At 35.0% G+C, this 24,274-nt stretch overlaps 1 pseudogene; it reads left to right on the top strand.

Moving 5' to 3' along the window:
• Positions 1-8,867: 8,867 nt before the first annotated feature.
• LOC129088175 (leucine-rich repeat-containing protein 31-like) overlaps positions 8,868-24,274 on the top strand; it is a 29,877-nt pseudogene continuing 14,470 nt past the window's right edge.

Genomic DNA, 24,274 nt, shown 5'->3' with positions numbered 1-24,274 from the left:
TTTATCCTGTGTAATTACTGTTAAGAATCTGGGAGGCTAATGTGCAATCTTTCTATTTAAAATCTATAATTTACCTCAGCTGTCCCCTTCTCCCAATATCTTGAACAAAATTTACTCTGGCATTTTTTGTGAAAATTCCATATGTTTTAAGTGCTTTGATGTTATTGTTTTCTACAGATAAGTTTTCAGACTTTAGAGACTTGTAAGGTAAAACACATTACAATTACCAAGAGAAAATTTCTTTTAATACAGTGTTTACTGAAGTAGAAGATCCCACAATCTGGAAAAAATAAAACCATAGAACATAGTAGTATTCTTTGTCCTCAATTCTTTGTGACTACAGAAAAATAATTAATACAATTGAAATAGAATAAATTGAAGATTAAAATAACCAAAGATGTCTTGTTATTATGACTTGCTTCCTACTTAAGCATGGGGGAGGCAGAAATGGCCCCCCAAAAAGCAGAATTTATTTATAAAAAAAGTATTTATTCTTACATGTATAAACTTCAGTAGCTTTCAAAGTACTCTCCATTTGATGCAATACACTTATTGAGATGTTTTTTCCGCTGGTCAAAACAGTTTTTGAACTTGTGTATTTTGATGCCTTTTAGTGCTTCTGCCATTTTTTGTTTCACCTCTTCCACATTGGGAAAAAGCTTCCTTTAAAGGGCTTTTTTCACTTTGTGAAACAAACAAAAAAAAAGTCGTTCAGAGTGAGATTGGGGAAGATGGGGCATGAGGGTCAAAAACTACTGAACACTCAGTGTGATATGGGCAGGTGTGCTCATAAATCACCCATCATGAGGTGGGCAAAGGCATTGAAAGAGTCTTCAAAAAAAATTCACCGAAGCCAGACAGAGCCTCTCACAATGACGCCAGCTGTACACTGATACAGAGGGGTTCCTAGAACACTCATCTAGTGGGGGCCCGCCCTCCAGAATATAATTCCAGGGTTTTTTGCATCTTCTCTTGTATTACACTAAAATAAAATTCTTCCAAAGAAGGCATTTATCTTGGAGAACTTTATTTTCATTTCAGTGTGTTGGAAGGGGAACACAGCATAGTAACTTCACAATTGTAATATATATAAATATAGGTTGCGACAAAGATTCTTTGCTTGACCAAACGTTAGTGAGGCTCCTGAACCCTCTCCTAGGCACATCTGTGCACTTCTTATGAAATTCAGCTTTAGCAAGAACTCTGCCAAGTCAGTTTAGCAGGGACCCCTGACCCTCCGTAGGGGATCATCCCCCTTATCTGATTGGCTTCCTTATCTTCCATCACCCCCCAGGTGATACCTGATCACCTTGGCCTATGTTCTGGGTGAGGCACAGTCCCCCTTATCCCTGATGTTTCCTCTTAGTAATTTTTCCATCCACTGATCCACCCTACCCTGTGGCTATAAATTCTCATTTGCCTGTGAAGTCCTCAGGGTTGAGCCGAATCTCACTCCTCCATTGCAAACTTCCACTGTAGTGGTTTCTATACATATATGATAGCAGCCCCTTTTCAATAAAGTCTTCCTTACAGTGCTTTAACATGTCATCGAATGTTTCTTCTTTGACATTTCTCTAGATCATATTTTAAATTAAGCATATAAAGTAGATTGAATAAAAAATTTAACTCACATCAATATTCAAATGTGCAGAAAATTAATATAATAGCTTTTTTCCCCTAAGTAATTGGGCTTTTTCCTCATGATTCCACCCACTTGCTAGCAGGAGGGGGGAAAAAACAATCAAAGCTAAGTCCTATTCTGATCTGATCATTAAAACAGTCTTAGAAAGAGTTCACTCTCCTCCAAGAAATGAACAGCCTCTTATCCACGGAACTCTGTTGGAAGAAGCCTGAAGTATGGCCCCTTCTTAGGGACCCAAGCAAGAAGCTAGGACAAAATCTTGGCCTTCGCTGTATCCCTCAACTTACTCAGCCCACATCTCTGTCAAAATCTCAGGTTAAACAGTAGAAATATACTCTATCTTCCCCCGCTTCTCTTTCTTGCCACTCCTAAGGCCAGAAATGCAGGTGGGATTTCTTCTCCCTTTTCTCTCCCTCGCTTCCTATTTCTGCCATACCCTTGTGACTCCCTTGGAAGTAGACCGGCTGTCATAGACAAAGCAGTCTCTCCCCCATCCTGTGGGTAACTCTAGGAGCTGTCCCTTTCTGGTCTCACTAATCATGTGCTAAAAACTGGTCAGAGGAGCAAAGTCACCATCGATCTAGGCTAGAGAATTCTCTCTTATGTATCAAAAGCTGAACATAGTTTCATTCTTTCTGCAGCAAATATAATTCTCCTCTTTTTCTATTTATCTCTGTAAGGTAGACAGACAAACACTTCTGGCTTGCCGAAATGAAGGTCATCTCAAAGAGAAAAGAAACATATTAATGCTTTTTGAAATACTACCTCATAATAGTGGAATGCATGGGGAGGTAATGCATTGCATTAACATCATAATCCATGTATGGTACCTTCTTTATTCTTTACATGATATTTACACTTTTAATGCCAAATCATTTTTCTACTTTTCATATTTTATTTGTTTTTATTTAATCCAACTTAGCTTCTTCGGTGTAATGTCATCATTTTTAGCAAAATTTTCCATGAGTTCATAGGGGCTGATAGGTGCTGCTTTGGAAATATCCTTTTTTTTTTTCTTTACCACTTATTTTTAGCTATGTTTAACCAGTTTGATCATAAGTATTCCATTTCTCATTGTTACAGTTTGTTTGATTAGTGCAAAATAAAAACAAAGATGGCTGAAGATAGGAAGGTATGCAGTAGAAACAGAAATCCCTGTGACTTATCCGGTTCAACTTCCTTAGCCGGGTAGCAAAAGCCCTTCACCCTCTGGGGCATCTCGCTTCTTCCCTGGCTGCCCCAGGCTTCCATTAACAGAGCCTCCTGCTGTCGAATGTACTTTAGTGATTCATGACATAATTTTCTTACTTCTAAAAGTACATGAGAGTTTTTTAAAACACTTGGCTCTCCTCTCTGTCAATCCAAAATTATCTCAAGACCTAACCTAAATTCAATATTCTCATAAGGTAAGGTTTACCAAAAGCTAGGCTGACCTTTTCCTTTGGCTTACCTAAAGCATTTTATAACCACAATAAGAGTAAACATGTATGTAGTACTACTTTGAGCCAAATATTGAACTTGGTATTTAACATATTAACATATGTTAGAGTTAGGGTTACTATATTAATATTAACGTAATAATATGAACATAGCATGTTATGTTATGTTACTATTAATATGTTAACATGTTAATTAATATGTTAATACATTAATCAACATATTAATATGTTAAGTACATGTAATCCTTACAATGATATCAAAATATCTGAAAATAAAAATTTTCAGATCATACAGATGAGGAAACTGAGGCACAGTGAATTTAATTAACTTACCTATAGTTTTATATACCTAGTCCAATATCATTTTTGTAGGACTTTATAACCAGGACATAGCTTAATTTTAGGTCTATGAACCCTATGAAATTCCATGAAAAATTTAGCTAGATATTTATGTGGGTTTTTCTAGGGAGAACATCTCCATCCTTACATATACATATAGTAAAAAAAGATTACAAGCTATACTAAAGAGCACCAAGTGCTGTCCTCTAGTTATCTAAAAGTATTTTTTTTAATTCTTCACCAAGTACATTAAGAATTCCATAAATATTTTTATTTGATTTTTGAATATCTATCTGTCTTAACTGAGGGGAAGCATTTGAGTTGGTAATAAGACAGCAGACAAGGGTAGATTAACCAAGCAGAAATGAATGAAATCACAGTTCTTTCGTTAATCTACCCTAGTAATTGTAGTAATAAACAGAGTCTAGGCATGTATAGGCATATAGCAATATTTATCTTAATATAATATTAAAATTGTATTTTTCAAAGGACGTAGTGAACAAAAATATGCTTTATTAGGTCAAAGACAATGTTTTTATCCAGTATATTACAATACTAGGTTTACTGAAATCTAAGATCACCCTTTACCATGTTAAAATTTAAGATTTTTTCTCTCATTTCTATAGAATACATATAATAATAAATATGAATATGTTTTGAAATATAAATGTATTTAAATCTCTGATGTGAGATTATTTGAGCTTCTTTTTTATTGCTTATTTGGCCTGATGTTTTCATGTCAGGAAATAAAATTTGGGCACTTGAGGTTATTAGAGCTTTAATTATGCCGCAGACATCTTCCCTAACACACACACACACACATTCACACACAAGCATCTCTAAAGGCTAATTCATTTTTTAAAAAACATTTTTAATAACATCTTCTCTAGAATTTACTTGTTTATGTACAATTTAAAACATGAACTCAAAAACTATACTTTTAACAAAATCACTATAATTCTCTTCAAGTTGAGTGGATGGTTCATAAATATGTAAACCTAGCATTCTGTGTTGGCATAATTTTCTTCAGCAGAGTAGACAAGAATAATATTCATTTATTTTAGAAATGGTTGAATCTGATAACTAGACTGGTCAAGAATATCTAGAAATATGAAATGAATCATTTAACATAACGGAGCCCAGGTGTGACATCTTTGGAGGACAAGATGATAGTCTTGAGGTGGCAATGAGAATGGTTTATTTTCACAATTCTTCATGATATTGCAAACTTGTCATGAAAATAAATTGCCTGTAGTCCTCTGCCATTTTCTATTCTTGTCTCATCATGATAATAAGGCATCAGGTTTTTAACATTCAATATATTCTGAAATGCAATTTCATAAAAAGATGTGTAGGGTACTAAAACACTTGCTACCCATGTTTACTCATAGATTTCACTTACATTCATATTTCTGAAAGTACTGGCTGCTCTGTCAAGTAATATATGAAAATTAAATCATGGTTCTGAAATATAGATGGCTCATTGGAAATAAGGCAGTAACCCCCAATCTCACTTTTATATCTTAGAGGTAATTTTTTTAAATTCTAAATTTAGAAATGTCCCAAACTACAAGCAATTCACGAAATAGAATGAGAAGAGGCAGTGTATTGCCATGCTATGTTTTCAAATGAACATGGATATTTTTGCTTTGTTAGGTCACTTGCTGTCTTATTATTACTCCCTAAAGTTCTCTCACATACTAAGCCCATGGTTAGCAGGACCTGGTCCTAATATATAAGATAATTTTCCAGTCAGCTGAGAGAGACTGTATTTTATAAGTTCTGGAATTATCAGCTCATTAAGAGAATACAATGGGAATAAAGTATTGTAGTACTTTTTTATACAAGAAGAAGAAGATGTTATGTTCCAAATTTTAAAAACTATCATATATATTTTTTAAAAATGTATTTGCCTTTCAATATAAGATACATAAGTTATATATTTTAGTGCTAGAGAAATGTCAAAAATGAGTAAAATAATCAGAAAAATCATGGAGATTTTAAAAGCTTTTCAGACTTATAAATAAATAAATAAATAAATAAATAAATAAATAAGTGCTAGGATAATACTGTCTTATGAAGTTTGGATAAGAGCAAAATACCTTGTACTTGATCTCTTATAAGCCTTTTCAGAATCTAAGCATTTAGTTACCTCTGTTCTGTGCTACGTCATTAGCTTCATGAGAACAGAACCCTACCTTCAGTCTCTGGCACTCAGTTCAATACATAGTGGGCACTCAACAAATATTTGCAAAATTAATGAATATTTACCTTTAATGTCCACTAAATAAAACTGAGTGGAGCCCTGGCCAGGTGGCTCAGTTGGTTGGAGTGTTGTCCCATACACCGCAAAGTTGCAGGTTCCATCTCTGGTCAGGGTACATGCCTGGGTTGCAGATTCAATCCTTTGTCGGAGCGCAGAAGGGAGACAGCTGATCGATGTTTCTCTGCTTCTCTCTCCCCCTTCCTCTCTTTAAGATCAATAAACATACCTTCTGGTGAGGATTAAAAAAAAAATTGAGTGGAGAATACAGAAATAGTAGTAGGTTCTAAAAATAATAATACCAGCATTATTATATCAAATATTGAGGTAATTAAAGTAAAAATAAGAGTATATAGATAAAAACATAAGTAGAAAATCTTAGTGTGCTTTTTGGAACCCCTTCATATCTTCCCATTCCCCTTATTTTTATCATAAAACCTCTGTTTTAAGTAAGCAGCTCTATTTTGGTTCCAAATTTCCTTTCTTGCTACTTTACCTTTGCACATATTCTCCTAACAGTGGCAAACTGGCTTCAATCCTGTACCAACCATGACTGATGGAAATTGGCTATACTGAGGTTTGCAAGGACTACCTCAGTTTAGAGAGAAGAATGCTGGGCTTTACTGGAAATGTCTGCAGCAGGTGAAGGTATTAGTTGGGGCAGCCTTAGCAAAATTTGTTTGCTGATGTCCTACAAACTTCTCTGTCTTCAGTAGTTTCTCCCTTCTTTATACTTATTCAAGTCAATGTCTAGGTCACATGTTATCTGTTCCGTAACAGCATTCATAACCATTAATCCTAAATGACCACGCTTCTGTAAAACCCGATAGAGTATGTTTGCCTAGTTTGGTATTGGCATTATCTTTGTATGCCTGAATGTCTTTTCTGAACAATGAGATTGTAAGCTCTTTAAAAACAAACACTGCATTTTTGTTTGTTTTTCCTACATTATTTAGAATACTGCACATATAAATTCTCACTATATCTCAATTGAAAGACAAGATGTTTTTAATGTGTGAGATTAATCAAAGCAGCTTTCCATATTAGTACATTGGTGTGTTCTCTTTTGAAGTTAATTAAACTAGTGAATTTTTTAAATGGGTATGTAAATCAATACAATTTTACATATTACTTTAGTATTCTATTATAAATGTGTTTTATTTTTTATTTTTTTAAAAATTATTATTTATTTTTAGAGAGAGGAAGGGAGGGAGGGAGAGAGAGGGGAACATCAATGTGTGGTTGCCTCTTGAGCGCCCCCTACTGGGGACCTGGCCTGCAACCCAGCCATATGCCCTGACTGGGAATCTAACCGGCGACCCTTTGATTCGCCGGCTGGCGCTCAGTTCACTGAGACACACCAGGCAGGGCAATTTTGTACAACTAGTATTAAGCTAAAACTTCAAAATCAAAAATTTTCATAAAAATCTCATCTGCATCTTAATTCTTTTATCATTTTTAAAAAATTGGCTGAAGATATTTTCCAATTCCTTTTTTGAAAATATGACATTTTAATATATTATAAAATGAAATTTCATTACTTTGAGACTCTGGTATGTCTAGAATAATCCTTCACATTGTAAAAAATTTTTCCTATTCCCAAATTTGCTGGTGATAGAACCAGTCTCTTTATACATTCAGAAAAAGAGTTCTTAATGGAATATTATTGTACCACTAATATACCTAATGCAAAATTAACTTTCAAGTACTGTAATTAAAATTTAATACACATATTTAAACTTTTCATTCTTAATCTTTTTTAACATTAATCCAATTTTAACTTTCTACATATGCATCACCTTTGACCTGACAATCTCATCTTTATCCTAGGCTTAGCTGCAATTCAACTTCTGGGATCTTATATAATCACCCATATCTCTCCTGGATCTCCAGCCAAACTCTGTATCTCTACAACATATTCTAGGCCCTCTAGCCACTTTCACTGGATCCTTTATCCACCACATTATACTTCTATTTTTACATGTGTGACTACATCATGAATTGTACCTGTTTTGGAAAGTTAGCATTTATTTTTCTTTTTATATCCATAGTGACAAATAGTGAATAAATAATTATTAGAATAAATAAATGAACAGAAATTAGTTCACTGGGCACTAGTAGAACTTGTAATACAGAATAATGATTAAGGGCCATCCTAGAGTTACCAAAAGCAGATTCAAAACTCACTGACACTAGAGAACTTTGGGAAATCAATTAATGTCTCTACACTTCAGGCCTCTTTGGGGAATGGAGAGAGTACATCCCATAGGGTTATGAAGATAAAATTGAGAAATGCACAAAAATCTGTAGGCACACAGAATGCCAAGCAATCGGTGTGCTGTAAATAGGGAATTTGGGTTGGTTTTCCCTCACTGTGCAGACTTCATAGATGTTCTCCTTATTTTACTTTCAGGAGTCTTTTCCTTTTATGGGTTTCTTAATTTTTGGTTTCCAGATAGTTGAGCTTGTCTGATAAATTTCACGCTTGAAAGTGACATGTATACTTAAGTAAATGACTAAATGCAACACTATTTGTTATAGATTCCCCAATTCAATTAATTTCAAAATGAGAACATCTGAGGTCTCCATAGTAAGGGAAGCCATGCAGAGTCAATAGTTACTATGATTCTATGATGTCTCCTTTAGTAGGTTCTGGGTACTGGGGAGAACCTGAAATGCATACCTTACCTGAGAAATCTGTGCATCACAAAAGCAGGAAGAAGGCACTGTTCCTGCTTTTCAGGGAGATTCAGGGAGAGAATGTGATGAACTCAAGATGTGGCAGTGAATTTGGTTTGATTGGACGAGAGGTTACATGAAGGGAACTATGAGGCAGGGCAGAGATGAGGTAAGATGGGTCCAAATGCTAAGAATACAGAATACCTGGCTTGGATTGCGGATGTTACTCTTGGAAGCAGTTGTTCTTAGGTATTGGTGTGTTTCAAAATCATCTGGTGAAGCTCCTTCAAAAATGCATGTGTAATGTGGAAGTGACATCAGCAAGAGGGTGGGATAGGAATTTCTATTGCTGGTCTTTTCCCAAAAATATCTATTCGAACAACTATCCATGCACAAAAATATCTTCACAAGCACTGAGGATTCCAGGTGAGGAATGACAGCACCTAAGTGGAGAAAAAAATAAGAAAAGGTGTATTGCAGAGCATAGGAAAAGCAGTTTCACATCATGCCAGTCGCCCTTGCCACAGGCCCAGAAAGCCAGCGCAGAGAAACAGTCTCCCCACTTCATGGGGAAGAGGAGGGGAATGAGCACCCAACTTTGCCACAAGCCCCAGCACCAGAACTGCCCAATGGCCCAGCCCCTAGTGAGCTCCATGGACCCAGGTTGCTGGCCCACACCAGCACCAGAAAGACCTCCATGTCCTTAGGCCCACGTGAACTCCCATGGCCCAAGCTCCCGGCTCACATCAGTTTCAGACTAGTTCCCACAGCCTCGGTCTTCAGGCTAGCTCACATGAACCTTACTATGAACATGTTAAAAAGGAAGAAAGGTCACAATTTTAGCAGTAAAGTTTCTGTTCTTTTATGGGGATATTGCAACTGTCTTCTAACGTTCCAAAATTCACTGCTAGTGCTGAGAACAGACATCAGAGACAACAAGTACTATTTATTTATCTCCTCGTGAAGAAGCAGCCTCTCTTTTCTTTATTTGTTTATTTATTTATTTATTCCATTGGAATTTATTGAAGACCTACTATGTACCAGGCATTTTAGTTCACAGAGATTCAGCATGAGTAACCCTAGATACATTTCCTTGGAAAGTCCTTTTCTGGTTTTGGTATCAGGGAAATATTGGCCTCATAGAATGAGTAGGGAAGCTTCCCCTTGCTTCTATCCTCTGAAAGAGATTGTAGAAGATTGTTATAGTTTCTTCCTTAGGAGTTTGGTAGAATTCAGCAGTTAGCACACCTGGGCCTCGTACTTTGTATTTTGGATGATTATTGATTTAATTTCTTTCATAGTATAGGCATATGTAGAGTGTCTGTGTTTTCTTGTTAGTTTTGACAAATTGTGTCTTTCGAGAAATTTGTCTATTTTTAATCTAGATTGTCAAATTTGTGAGCATAGAGTTATTCACAATATTCCCTTATTATCCTTTTAATGTTCATGTGACCTTCAGTGATGTCTCCTCTTTTATCTCTGATATTAGTAATTTGCATCTTCTTTCATTTTTTCTTAGCCAGCTTGTATAGAGTCTCATCAGTTTTATTGATCTTTTCAAAGAATCAGCTTTGGTTTTTGTTGATTTTCTTTATTAATTTTCTGTTTTCAATTTCATTGATTTATGGTCTAATTTTTATTATTTCTTTTATTCTTCCTTTACATTTAGTTTGCTCTTCTTTTTCTAGTTTCCAAGTTACATAATTAGATTATTGGTTTTAGATTAAAATTTTTTAAAATATGCATTAAATACTATGAATTTCCCTTTCAGCACTACTAATGCTATAACACACAAATTTTGTTAAGTGGTAGTTTCACTTTCAGTCAGTTAAAAAATTTTAATTTTCTCTTGGAGATTTTTTTAAAACCATGTATTATTTAGGGATGTGTTGGTTAAACTCCAGACATTTTGGTATTTTCCATTTATCTTTCTGTTATTAATTTCTAGTTTAATTTCACTGTGGCTTGACAGCAGACATATAATTCCTATTTTTTTAAAACTTGTTAAGATGTATTTTATGGCCCTGACTGTGGACTATCTAGTGATCCGTGTGAGTTTGAGAGGAATGCATATTCTCTTACTGTTGGCTGAAGTGATCTATAGACATCAGTTACTTTCATCAGATGGATGGTGTTACTGAATTCAACTATGTCCTTACTGATTTTCTGCCTACTAGATCTGTCCATTTCTTATAGAGGATATGATATCAATTCATCTATGATAGTGGACTCATCTATTTCTTTTTTCTGTCTTATCAGAGTTTTCCTCACATATTTTGATGCTCTATTGTCTTAAGTATATACATTAAGGATTATTATAACTAATTAGAGAACTGACCTTTTATCATTACTTAATGCCTTTCTTTATCTTTGATGATTTTCTTTGCTTTGAAGTCTGTTCTGTCTGAAGCTAATATACTTACTCTGTTTTTTTAAATTAGTGTTAGTATGGTATATCTATTTTAAAATCAATTCACTTTTAATTTATACATCTTTATATTTAGGGAGAGGGTGTCTTGTAATCAACATGCAATTGGGTCTTGTTTTTTGATCCACTCTGATAATCTCTGTCCTGTAATTGGTGCATTTAGAATATTGACATTTAAAGTGATTGTTAATATAATTTAATTAATATTTATCACATTTGTTAGTGTTGCTATTTTTGCCCTTGTTCTTTATTCCTATTTTGGACTTCTACTCTTTGCCTTTTTCTGGTTGTAACTGAGCATTTTATATGATTCCATTTTTCTCCAATCTTAACATAACAGTAATACTTCTTTTTTAATGTTTTTTATTTGTTTCCCTAGACTTTGCCATATACATTTACAACTAATTCAAGTCCACTTTCAAATAACATGATATGGCTTCACAGGCATCATGAGTACATCAGGAGGATAAAATAATCCTAATTCCTGTTTCCTGTACTTTGTTGAATTACTGTCACTTTGCTCATATATAAGCTGAATGTAAGTATGCATTTATATATTAGATGTCCACATAAGCATATGTAATAGAAATTATTGTTGCTATTATTATTTTGAACAAAGCATTATGTTAGATCAATTAAGTATAAAATATAAATAAAAGAATAAGAAAATAAATGTTTTTATTTTACCTTTACTTATTCCTTCTCTGATGTTCTTCCTTTATGTAGATTTGAATTTTTCACCTATACAATTGTTTTTCTTTCAAATGAGCTTTTTTAGAAAACATTTCTCACAGTGTCTACTTACAACAAATTCCCTTCATTTTTGTTTGTCTGCGAAAGTCTTTAATATCCTTTACTTTTGAGGGATAATTTCATAGGGTACAGATTCTAGGTTGGTAGGTTTTATCTCTCAACACTTTCAATATTTCATTTTACTCTCTTCTTGCTTAAATGGTTTCTTAGGATAAGTCACATGTAATCTTTATCTTTGTTCCTCTATAGGGAAGGAAATCTTTTAATTCTGGCTCCTCTCAGGATTTTTTCCTTATCTTTAATCTTTCTGTAGTTTGAAAATGATATGCTTAGATATAGTTTTCTTGGCATTTATTCTGCTTGATTCTCCTTGAGTGCCCTGTATCTCTGATTAGATGCCTTGCATTAATTTAGGGACATTCTCAATCATTGTTTCAAATATTCCTTTAGTTCCTTTCTCTCTTTCATCTCCTTCTAGTATTCCCATTATGTCTATGTTACATCTTTTATGGTTGTCCTTGAATATTCTGTTCTGTTTCTTCTTTCAGACTTTTTCCTCTTTGCTTTTCGGTTTTGGTGGTTTCTACTGAGATATCCTCAAGCTCAGAGGTTCTTCCCTTAGCTGTGTGAAGCCTACTAAAAAGCCTATCAAAGAATTCTTCAATTTTGTTGTTTTTGATCTCTTAACATATATTTTTGGTACTTCCTTAAAACTTTTGTTTCTCTGCTTACATTGCCCATCTGTTCTTGCATGCTTTCTAGTTGTCTATTAGAACCCTTATTACAAACATCATAAATGTTTTTATATTTTTGTCCATTAATTTCAACTTTCCTGTCATGTTTGGTTCTGATGCTTGTTTTGTCTCTTCAAACTGTGTTTTTTTCTTTTTGCATTGTTTTTGCCTTTAGTATGCCTCATAATTTTTTCCTCATAGATACCTGTGATGTACTGAGTAAAAACTTGCATTAAACTGGCCCTCAGTGATGTGGTGGTGATATGTAGGGGAACAGAAAACACTATAGCCCTACGATTAGTTCTTAATCTTTCAGAGTCTATGCCTCTAGACTATAAATGTCACAAGTGTTGCTCTGTTTTTTTCACTTCTTTTACGTAAAATAGGATGGCTAGAGTGGGCTGGAGTTGGGAGGATCCCTTTCCCCATGTTGGTTAGGCTCTGATAATAATACCTCAGCAGGTTAGGCTGGGGCTAACTAGTTTTCCCTGAGCACAGGAATTGATAAGAGGCATCCAGTCAATGTTTCTCTGCTACATTAATGATTCTCTCCATCTTTTTCTTCCTCTCTTCTCCTACTCAGAATCAATAAAAGAAAAAGAGAAAAGAAAAAGGATCAGGTGCTCTGCCCTAACGAGGTGGTTCAGTTGGGTGGAACATTGTCCTGTACACCAAAATGCTGCAGGTTCAATCCCCAGTGTGGGCACATACATAGGTAGTGGGTTCAATCCTCGTCCAGGCACTTACGGGAGGTAGCTGTTCGATATTTCTGTCTCACATCGATGTTTCTCTCTTTCTCTATGTCTCCCTCCCTCTCTCTCTAAAATCAATCATATCCTAGCATGAAGATTAAAAAAAAAAAAAAGCAAGTGCTCTGGCATATATCAAAATGATTTCTTTACTCCTCGTTTTGCCTGAAGCATGAGTGGATTTTTCTCTGATAATTACTGTGAGGAGCTTGTCAGACTCCTGGAGCTATAACTCACAGAAGTATGGGGGACCCCTTGGCTGGGTCCCCTGGAAATTTTTAATGATTAAAAGTGTTGTCCATGTTGAGACTCCACCAATTTGTCAGTAACAGTTTGGGTTTCTTACCTCTGCACTGATTGAAGGAGCAGGTTCTGCTGGTGAGTCTCTCCTCTGGTAAACTGCACCTCCCTGGATTCATTTGTCTGTGTCTCCAATATTAGGACCAGCAGTCTGTACTTTGTCCTCTATTCTCTTGTGAATCAAGAAGACTTATTTTTCAATCTATTCAGCTTTTGTTGTTGTTGTTGTTTTACTTATCTTCATGGTGGAGTGGTGACTTCTAAGCTCCTTACATGCAGAGCAGAAACCAGAAATCTTCTAGATACCTTTTCTATTTTGCAGAGTTTGCTTTCCACAGCTAGAGATATTATTCATAGGAGAGACTAACTGGAGCTTAATGGGAATGGTTAAGGCTAAGAAGAGGTACATTAAATACAACTAACCTAATCAAACCAATGTGAAATCTTGGTGTTGTAAATATTGAGTAAGAAGAAAGAAGACACATTTATAAATAAGAGTGGTACGTTTATACCAAAGGGAAAAATAAATATTTGCCAAAATTTTTGAAATCAGAAATACTGCATTTGAGTGTATCTTGGTTCTTCCACTGTTTAGTTATATAACTTTTTAAAAGATACTTAATTCTCATGATTGACTTAAAAGACCAGCCAGCCTACAACATCATATGGAGACCAGATAAGATAAAATACATGAAGTGATTTTGTAAATTATAAAGGGCATGAGGATATTATATAACATTATTAAACAAAGTACCATATGAAAAACTGCTTAAGCTCTCTTGAGTTTACTAATCTATAAGTATTGGTGATGTTTTTGAAGTGTTTACTGTGGCAGGAAGTACAGCTATATATTGCCCTTTTTGGCATTTAATTATCAGTGGTTAAAACATTAGAGTCTGTACTTTTAGAACTTCTTGGAGATTTTGAAATTCTTTCTATCATGGTAATTCTTTCTATCATGATAACTCTTCTTCTAATTTCTGTGCCCCTCTCCAAGCCCTCAAGAACCTCTACTGTGTATCACAAAAACTATGGATAACTGGCCCACAATGCTTAGTGACCTGAAATCTCTATTGCCACTCTGCTTTGGCTTCCCACAATGTTATGAAGTAAAAAGAAGAATTATCATTCTTTCTACTTGTCATGGTAGAATTTTTTAGAACTACCCAGTTTGAAATTCCTATCCAAACAAACCTACCTTTAATGTAGTCACAGTTCTATACACTAAGTTATGGAGAAAAACTCAGGCTTCCAAAAAAAAATCTTCCTTAATAAAACATAAATACTTTGGCTTCCCAACTTTTATAGACAGGGTCAAAATTAAATTTCAAGAGTAAGATATTTCCTTAAGTGAGCTGTTGACAACTCTTTGAAACTTAGTATGAGATTTGGCTGTCCTCACAATGAGGCTCCTTCTGTACAGATTGCTAAAATCTAGTCACTATACAACCATGGATCCAGAATTTTCGTTATTGTTCCAAAATGTCACTGGACAGGATTTTGTCCATGCTAACTGCACAAAATTAATGGTAGAATATTGGTAAAAGCAGAATGCTGAAATAGATCTGCTTTGATTCCTTGTTAAACAGAAAAGAAGGGCAAGAAGCTTCAGCTTCTATTTACCATGGCATGGACTCAAGATAAGCCTTAAAATTACTTTTTGGTGCATAAACACTGTGGTTTCTCCACCGAAAGGTTATTTGTTATAAAAGGGTTTTATTCTGTAAGATATTGGGTCCATTCATTTTTTAATTAGAGGTGCCAAAATGTAGGCCAAGGTGAGATCAAAATCATGTCTTTTTATTATGATTTTTTTCTGATTGTAAGAGTGATAACAAGTGCAACAGAACCAGTTTCTTTCCTAGAAGATTGTCTCAAGTTTACTGCACTTTGAAGAAATTAACCATAAACTGATACCTTTATTGTGCCCTTTTATTGTCTTGAAGGCTTCTTTGAACACCACAGTGTGGTACTGAGAGTGAGGTTGTGTTGTTATTTTTTGTTGCAGTGCTTTTTCATATCCATCTGGCAGCTGATGAGTGAAAGAGTGAATGAATGATTGAATTAATGAATGAATATATGAATTAATAATTGAATGAGCTTTTACATGAGACAGACTTTTATTTTCTCATGGCCTGCTAGATGGGTGAGCAGCAAAATATACTGGCAATCAAGTACAAATTTTGTGCCATTTCATTGTTATTGCTGAAAATTATGGAGAAATATCAGAAATATGTTGACTAAGCATAAGACTTTTTACTACAAAATCTTAATAATGAAACAATAACAGTATATTTGAGATATTAAATCAATGTGTGTGTGTGTGTGTGTGTGTGTGTGTGTGTGTGGATGTGTTTTTCCACACAGATTCTGGTTTTCCCTGACTCCCTATTTATTTATTTCCTTAATTTCTTATTTCACAGAGGTAAAGTGAATAAGGTACATATTCCTGAAATTTGAGTCTTAAACATTTTTATATACTTTTATAGAGAAATGAAAGTGTTGAGCATTAGACTTTGTTGAAAGTGAAAATCTTTTATCAAAAAGAGAAAGGAAAACAAGAAAAAAAAAAGAATCATTTTTCAGTTCACAAACATTGAGCAAAGGTTGAGAGTCTGGCCTTGACCAGTGTGGCTCAGTTGATTCAGTGTCATCCTGCAAAGTGAAAGTTTGCAAGTTTGATTCCCAGGCAAGACACATGTCTGGGTTGTGAGTTCGCATCCACAGACCGGACACATATGAGAAGAAACTGATCAATGTTTCTCCTCACATCGATGTTTCTCTCCCTTTCTTTTTCCTCCTCTTTCTCCTTCTCTTCTCCTCCCTCTAAAAATAAGTAAATAAAATTTTTAAGCAAACAAACAAACAAATGAACAAAAAAGCTTGACGGCCTGAATGTAGGGGTTTCCTATAAAAACTATAAAAGAGAGGATGGAATAATGTAAGAAAAGTCCCTGAAATTAAAAGGGACAAGGACAATTTTGGGGCTGGGGTGGGAAGACTTGGAGGAGATGCCTTCAGGATACATAAACAACTTTCCCTTCATTCAGCCATTCAACTCTACACTGAAAGAGAACATAGGATGTTCTGATGAGAAGGAATAATGTACTGGGAGGTGATGTAGAAACTGAAAGCAATGGCTTTTTTTTTGTGCTTGGCTCCCTTTTTGGAAAGCTGGAAGGAGACTGCATTGCTCAGCTCATCATAACATTGTGGGAAGCCAAAGCAGAGTGGCAATAGAGATTTCAGGTCACTAAGCATTGTGGGCCAGTTATCCATAGTTTTTGTGATACACAGTAGAGGTTCTTGAGGGCTTGGAGAGGGGCACAGAAATTAGAAGACTGGTGGACCAGGACTCTTAAGAGTGACACTATTGCTGGATACCCAGAGACGTGAAGGCACGCTGGACATTGTGGAGACAGCATGGCCTGAGGAAACAGCAGTCCAACCAAAAAGCTTGCCTCCCCAACAAGGAGGAGATGTGCCCTTTGATGTGCATTATATCATAACATCTTAGTAAAGAAAAGAAGAGAGGAGATACCTTCAGATGGGAAGAAATTTATCACATGAGCCTGCAATTTTTATACTAAAATGAGAAGAAACAAATCACACATGTCATTGTTTTCATATCCAGCATATCATCACACTTCATAACTCCATAAATATTATGAAAGGAATTGCTTAAATCTTTAGTTTTGTAGGGGAAAAAAAAAAAATCCCCAAAACTAAAATTCAAAACCAAGAAAGGGCCCATGTAGCCATCTGGTGGCTACTTAGGGAAATACATCTGAACCTGTCCAGCAATATGATTTGAATATTGGCATATTGCAAAAAATAAATAATTCTTATACTAAGTTAATATTTGTATAACTGTAAAGATGATCTAAAACATGTTAATTTATTGTGAAATTTATACTTTTATATTTTTCTTTAAAGGATAAAGCTTTTTCCTTCTAATATTAGTAAATATATCATTGTCCTTTGTTATTTATTATAAATTAAGTCATTGTTATATTTTCAAAATAATAGCTGCTCTAAAATATCAGCCCAACATATGCTATGTGTTTAAAATTGGATAACTATGGATTTTTAAAATAAATATCCATATATATTACTCATATTTATATACAGGATCTTTTAACCAGTATACATGTATATAAATACATACATACTTCTACATGCCAGGCTTTGTAATCATATGAAAAGTATAGCCCAAGTATTATAGATATATAAAAATGTATATCAGTAATGATATATAAGCATATGCTAATATGATAAACTTCGCTAAAGTATAAAAAACCTGAGTAAGACCATGTAGCGTTTTTTTTTTAATTAAGATTTTATTTACTTACTTTTACAGATGAGAAGGGAGGGAGAAAGAGAGGGAGAGAAACATCACTGTGTAGTTGCCTCTTGTGCACTTCCTGCTGGGGACCTGGCCTGCAACCCGGGTACGTGCTCTGAATGGGAATCAAACCAGCGACCCCTCTGTTCGCAGGCCGGCACGCAATCCACTGAGCCACACCAGCCATGGCAAGACCATGTGGTCCTAAAGAAAAGTAATTGCAGAAAAAAAAAACTAGGTATGTATAGCTTTCATATACTATATCTTATTTGCATAATTTTACTAATATTCTGAATATGTCTTTCAGAAAAAATTTTTCTATGTAGCTATTTTTAAGCAGGATATAAAAACAAGTTTATAATTTAATATGAGCATTATGAAATAAAAAAAGTATAGATAGTCTAGGTGAAGCTTTGTAGGCAGAGATAAGACAAATACATAAATTTATCAGAGGATTGTATTTTTCTATATGTCTATATAAAGAAGAAATGAAAGAAAGGAAAATAAATTAAGAGCTATGAAAAATAATCCATGTGGTATGTTTTTTTCCAAAAGGCAACAGTATTCTCAATATTTTCAAATGTAAGGGTTGTTCAAAACACAGTGTACGAGGTTAGGAGTGTATTTGCATAACACAATCATTTTATTGGTAACAGAGTGTTTTGCTAGGCTTTTGTGGCATCATTGCATGTGAGATTTAATGTAACATTCACTTAAATATGGAGGCTTGTCTACACATATTACCCCAGTCAAAACCTGCTTAGAATTGATTTTTAAATGTGTAATATTTTTATCCTATATGACTTCATTACCAATTTTATGAACAGTGAATTTTCCAGTCAATAAAGCTGATAGGGGCAATATACTCAGTTTTAGTCTGGTGAGCATGCAAATTTAGAAAACAATCAATCTGATAACCAAGGAAAATATTAAAACCCTCAACAACACTTATTTTTCAACTCCAAAATTTCAATCTAGACATGTTAATGTGAATAAGTACTCATTAAAATTCGTGACTTTTTAACTGGTTTCCTCAATTCCATACTTCTAAAGTGCAGGTTTATTGTTCTCAAGTCAAGAATAAAAAAATGGTAATATCATTTTTTAAAAGATTTTATATTTTTAGAGCAGTTTTGTTTGAGTTCACAGAAAAATTGTGAAGAAGGTACAGAGATTTCCTATACACCCTCTACCTCCACACTTTTACAGCCTCCTCCAGTATCAACATCCTCCACCAAAAGCGCTGTGTTTGTTACAATTGATGAACCTACATTGACACATCATAGTCACCCAGAGTCCACAGTTTGTATTAAGGTCCATCTTGGTATGCATTCTATGTGTTTCAGCAAATGTGTAATGACATGTTCCCATCATTATAGTATCATACTGATTATTTTCATTGCCCTAAAAATTCTCTGTGCTCCACCTTCCCAGCCCTCAGCCACTGGCAACCACTGATGTTTTTACTCTCTCCATGGTTTTGTCTTTTCCAGAACAATCGGAATCATATAGCCGCTGGAAGCTCACACCCTTGTTCTCTGCTCATGTATGGAGAGCTTAATCAGTCTGGAATTCAGTTCACTGAGTTTCCCTGTATCGCTGTGTTTTGTTTCTTGCATAGAAAATTGCAATTTTTGTTTTGTTTGTTTTTCTTGTTGCTATAGAAGCAAGGGTTTCTCACATTAGCTCTACCTCCTAAGAAAAATGCCATTTATCTGTGTTCATACTGTTGATTCAATTAAGTCAAGTACAATAAAGATTTAGAGAATTGAGTTTATCAAAAGTTTTAAAAAATCAAAAATAAATCACTTGGGTAATTCCAAATGTGTGTGCCTATTTTTCTATTGCTGTACAAATACTTCACTCTCTCAATTTATGCAGCTTTGGAATAACTATTGATCACTGCCAGGCCAAGTTTTTCCCTCTTTTTCTTCTTGAAGAGTGTTGTGGCTTTTCTTGGCTTCTAAGTTCTTTATCAACTGTATCTTAAGGGAATTGAAATTATCATATTAACTTATGCCATAATACTATCACTAATAACCTTCTAGAAGACATTATTTTTAAAAACTTATTATCCAAAATTAAACTCAAATTAATGAGTTTTCAGGTAATTTGACAAAATCAAATACACTTCTCAAAGATTATGTGCATGGTTGAAATTTGTATATGTATTTCAGATAGTCTTTTACCTCCACATATTTGCTTATACATTTACCTAAGTAAAGAGAGAATACCTTATTTTCTCCTCTTTACCGATAAAAATTCTTCTCTTTTCCCATTTACTCATTTCCCTTAGCACAGTGTTCTCAAGATCCATCCATGTCGTCCCAAATGACAGTATTTCATTGTTTCTTATGACTAACTCAGAAGGAAAAAGTCAAGAACCATATGATGTCATTCATATGTGAGGTATAAAGCTGAAAGCAACAAATAAATAAACAAGACAAACAAAAGAACTCATGGACATAAACAACAGTTTGGTGGTTATCAAAAGGAAAGGGGTGGGCAGATGTAGTGAAGGGAGTCAAATATATGGCGATGGTAGGAGACTTGACTTTGGTGGTAAACACACAATGCAGATACAAATGATGTATCATAGAACTGTGCACTTGAAACCTGTATAGTTTTATTCACCAATATCACCCCAATGAATTTAATTAAAAATTTAAGATCTTCCATTCAACCCTGATTAAGATTTAGTACTCTACGTTTCTTTTTTTATGACTCTAATACATATACCTGATTTTTAAGAATGTTTATTGATTTTTAGTTATATAATTTTGTTATGTTTGTTATCCTATTCTATAACCCTCTCACATATCCTGAATCCTGTATTATGAAATTTTCCATTGCAAATAATAGAAATCCAACTCAAAATAGCTGAAGTACAAAATAAAACATATTGGCTTATAGAACCAAACCACAGAAAGACAAGAGTGGAATTTATTTCAGTTAACACAACTTGGAGTTTGGAATTCAAAGAGCATCAGCTCTCTCTCTTCATTTTTCTCTCTAGCTTTCTCTCTTCACTTACCACCACACAACTACTTTAGACCAATTTTTTTTTTTGTATTTATGATTCAGGTACCTCTGTGTAGTGGGGAACTTGTCTGGGTTTATACCTTAACAGTTTATGATTCTAGAGGGAGGAACAGTTGCACACCAATATATAAATTCAAGGAAGGACAGCCTGAGAAGTGTTCCCCTCTGTGGCAGGAGAAAGACATAGGCTGGTGCATAGTACTTTGATTGGCAACCCATTATAACAAATCGGAACACTGAGGGTTCTGTGAAGCAGCCCCCCTGTGTTGTGCAAGCATGGGAGTTGAAGGTGAGAAGGTTCTAATAACACCCACAAGAAACGAAGAAGTCTGAGTAGATGAACAACAACTCCTGGAAAGCAGGAACTATGGCGTATCCTTTTAGTGTCTTTCTTTTAGTGTCTTTAAAGAAAGAATCTTAAACATATCCTTTCTTTAAAATATAGCATATCCTGTAGTGTGTTTCTCTTTTGAACAGATATAGTGGTTTCAGAGGTCTTTTGATGATAAGAAATATCTATGGGCTAAATTTATTGGTTAAAGCTTAGAGTTTGAAAAGTATATTCATATGAAATTTTGTTTTGTTTTGCGATTATGTTTGGGTTCAATTGAAATGATGTTTTTGCATTTTTCTTTAACATTTGTGAGACAGGTACCAGTGTTTAAAAATACCAGTGAATGAGAGGATGTTTAGAGGGTGATGTAAAAATATTAAAACAGTTGAAAATTTATATCAAACAGCAACAGAAAATAGGAAAATAGGTTTATGATAGTGGTATAGTTGCAAAGTCTTCTCTTTTGTCTGTCTCTCCAAATCTGATCCATAATTCCAAGCATAACTTCTGTCCCTCCTTTCAATCTTGGCAACCTATGGAATTCGAGCCTTCATTAACCTCTCCTTTCACTGATCCTACTCTGCTTATTTTTTTTTTTTGTACTGCCACAAAGCAGAAATTCGATAATTCCTTTGAAATCACAGAATAACTCGATGTTTATTTCCTTAATCACTTCTTATAAATATGTCTAGGCTGTCTCAATTAGGTTCTACATTTTTATACCTAAAGTGACGTGCCTTCTGCTTCTCTTTAAATCTGCATAATAGTGATCATAGTTCTGAACACACACTCTTTCAGCTCATGTTTGTGGGCAGTAAAGAATCAGAATGGAATGCTAGGAACTTCCAGCAGAACATGTCTTGCTAATGCTTTGAAGGTAGTTATCTAAGAAAGCATAATGTCTGCCACATATGCATTTTTATATTTACAGTTATCGATGTCAGGTCTTTATTATTCTCCTTGAGGTCTGGGAAAGAGGAGTTAATGTCAGAGCCCTGACTCCTTAACACACTGGTGAATTTATGCCACTAAGCATATAATCAGGGGAGAGGAGGGAACGGGATGCTCTGATTGCTTCTGCAAAGATATCTTCGAGATACTTGAGGGGACCAGATATTTCTCTCCTTACACAGTTCAAGCTGGAATAACAATTCAGATCTTCTTAGAATTTCTCTTAAGTTCTTTGGAGAAAATGGCAGGATACATTTAGAATTAGCCCTCTATATCACCTGGGCCTGCTGCATCCATGGATTCAGCCAATTGCAGATTGAAATATTTGAAAAGAAAAAAAATTCTTCATACAATTTGTGGAACCAATGTAGAGTCTGGAAAGTTTTATTTTTTTCTGAAATGAAACATCTGGTGTTATGAATGCTACCATGAATGTAATTAAGAAGACCAAAGTCGAAGGTAATTTTTTATATTTATAATTCAAAATATCATACTGTCATGAGACTTAGCATCCTGATAAAAATATGCAACCCTTAAATTAGAGACTGATGGACCAGAAATTCACTTGGAATTAATTGTACAAACATAATTCATAATCGTATCTGTATTTGTTTTCTAGTCTTCCTGTAACATATTACCACAAACACTGGCTTAAAACCACACGAGTCTGTTTCTTAGAGTTCAGCAGATCAGAAGTCTAACACAGTCTCACTGGGACAGAATCAAGGTATCAGCAGGGCTGCGTTCCGTCCTGGAGGCTCTGGGGAAGAATCTGTTTTCTTGCCTTTTGCAGCTTCTAGAGCCTGCCTGCATTCTTGGCATGTGTCCTTCCTCCCCCGTCAGCAATGCAGCCCCTCTTTGACACTGCTCCTGTCACCACATCTATTTCTCTGACCACAGCTGGAATAGGTTATCCTCTTTTAGGACCCATGAGTTTTGATGGGGCCACTCAGTTAATCCAGGATAATCTCCCCATTTTAAGGTCCTTAAATGAATCAAACCTATTAAGTCTCTTTTGCCATGTAAAGTAACATAGTCACAGGTTCCAGGTTAGGAGCGGAAATCTTGGGGGGACCATAATTCTGTCTACCACAGCATTCAAATAAACCATGATATCCTACCAACCCAAATATAAACATCCATAAAGATTTTGAAGTTTAACAGTCCCATAGCTGCAAATTTACCAATGAAAATAAGTGTTATGAAAGAAAATTTTAAGAGCCAGGAGAATGTATAAGAGGAAGACTTCCTGGAAGAAGTTTGAGCTGGTAACTGAAGAGTGGGTAGAAGATAAAGAAGCTATGATTGTTGAGCATGTGGGCTGCAGCCCATGATGCTTTTGCGAAGCTAAAAGAAAACCAATGTGAAGGGTATATAACGAGCAAGGAGAAGAATAGCATAAATCTAATGCCAACAGAAGAAACAGAGACCTGTCAGGGCAGGTTATGCTATGTGAAATAAGCCAGTCAGAGAAAACAAGTAGCATATAATTTCACTCATCTGTGGAATCTAATGAACAAACTGAACCAACAAGCAAAAGAGAGAAAATCTCATAGAGAAAAGGCAGACAGCTCTGGGCAGGGGGAGGTGGGACGGCGAGGGGATCAAGCCAAAAAGAGGAAAAGAGAAATAACTCATGGACACAGACAACAGAGTGGTGATGTGAGGGGTGGGGGGAGGTGAGGGTGGCAGAGGGTAAAGGGGAGAAAAATGGTAATGGAAAAATACAATAAATTTTTTAAAATAAAACAAAAAACTTTTTAAAAATCCTTAAGTGCAATGAGAAATAATTTAAGTTTTCAAGCAGGAGGAAAACTGTTGTAATCAAATTTTGGTTTTGGGAAGGTGGCTTCACTGTGGAACATGAGTGGACAAGGAGAAAGTGGATACAAGAAACTGTGGACTCATGATCTCTTAGGAGACATAAAATCACCTTAAGAAGTCTCACGTCCTCTCATACAAATCTGTTTGCTTTAGTATCCTCCATGTGATAACCATCTAGTCCCAGAAGTCAAAACCTAGGGGGCGTCCATGGTCTTCCCTTTCCTTACCTCCCAATAGCCAAATCCCATAGGTTTGGTTCCTAAATAGCCCTTGAATCTGTACCTCTCTTTTCATCTCCACTGCCAGCACCCTAATAAAGACTACTTTCATTTCTTGCCTAAAATCTTGCAATCGCCTTTTAAATGATCAACCAATAGGTTCTTATCTTCTCTATAAACTACACTGCAACTGGTGTAATTTGTCAAAAGCACAAACTGTATTAAAATCCTTCT

This window comes from Pteronotus mesoamericanus, unplaced genomic scaffold (assembly GCF_021234165.1).
Source record: "Pteronotus mesoamericanus isolate MK-2021 breed Mesoamerican mustached bat unplaced genomic scaffold, CSHL_Meso_final scaffold_54, whole genome shotgun sequence".
Taxonomy (NCBI): domain Eukaryota; kingdom Metazoa; phylum Chordata; class Mammalia; order Chiroptera; family Mormoopidae; genus Pteronotus; species Pteronotus mesoamericanus.
The sequence above is the reverse complement of the archived record's forward strand: the minus strand, read 5'-3'. Positions and strand labels throughout refer to the sequence as shown.